The sequence below is a fragment of the Bison bison genome, unplaced genomic scaffold, assembly GCF_000754665.1.
Source record: "Bison bison bison isolate TAMUID 2011002044 unplaced genomic scaffold, Bison_UMD1.0 scf7180017864329, whole genome shotgun sequence".
NCBI classification, from domain to species: Eukaryota; Metazoa; Chordata; class Mammalia; order Artiodactyla; family Bovidae; genus Bison; species Bison bison.
The window spans coordinates 4,541,256-4,542,245 of NW_011494901.1; the positions used below are offsets into that span (position 1 = coordinate 4,541,256).

General features: G+C 51.1%; 1 non-coding gene across 1 annotated transcript; it reads right to left on the reverse strand.

The window, feature by feature from the left end:
• Nucleotides 1-271: 271 nt before the first annotated feature.
• On the reverse strand, nt 272-343 carry TRNAC-GCA. The gene has a single exon. It is a non-coding gene; the product is annotated as a tRNA-Cys (tRNA).
• Nucleotides 344-990: the final 647 nt, after the last annotated feature.

Sequence of the window (990 nt, forward strand, 5' to 3'; positions counted from 1 at the left end):
TTAGCAGCAGCAGCAGCAGCTACTCACAAAAAGCTGACAGCCCCTAGGATGGGTGGAGTAGCTGGGTTTAAACTTCCAGCCTAGCAGAAGGCCTATTCTCCTGTAGCCCTTCAAGTCTGCCCAGACAGCTCTGTAAAAAGTTAAGTGAAGTTGCTCAGTCGTGTCCGACTCTTTGCGACCCGATGGATTGTAGCCCACCAGGCTTCTCTGTCCATGGGATTTTCCAGGCAAGAGTACTGGAGTGGGTTGCCATTTCCTTCTCCAGGGGATCTTCCCGACCCAGGGATCGAACCTGGGTCTCCTGCTTTGCAGGCAGACACTTTACCCTCTGAGCCACCAGGGAAGCTAGCTTTAATAAGTCAGTCTGGGGCCCAGCCTCTGCAGACTGACAGGATCACAGGTTCCGTAGCAGCCTCACTACTCACCCCACCCCCACCCCCCGCACCATCTGCCCAAACCAAACTTGTCCCCAAGGATCCCATTCAAAGCCTGTAACTGAATGAATCCTGCTTTATGTGGAAATGAAACACGGCCCAGAGGGGTTTTCTTTCAAGGCCCATTTTCAGTTCAGTTAGCACATCTCGGCCTATGAAAGTGTTAGTTGCTTCAGTCATGTCCGACTCTTTGCAAGCCCATGAATGGTAGCCCACCAGGCTCCTCTGTCCTTGGAATTCTCCAGGCAAGAATACTGAAGTGGCTTGCCGTTCTCTTCTCCAGGGGATCTTTTTGACCCAGGGATTGAACCTGGGCCTCCCGAGTTACAGACAGATTCTTTACCATTTGAGCTACCAGGAGAGCCCATCTTGGCCTATAGGAAATACCAAATACCAATGCATTACTTCCCAACCAGGTGGGCTGGCCTATCTCCACATCTTGAGAATATTTACCATCAAAACAGCAAGATGGCTAATAGGAAAGGGTGAGAAGGTGTGGCACCCCGAGCCATTTTCTACAGCAGGGGGAAACCTTGATTGCAGAGGTGCAATTTAG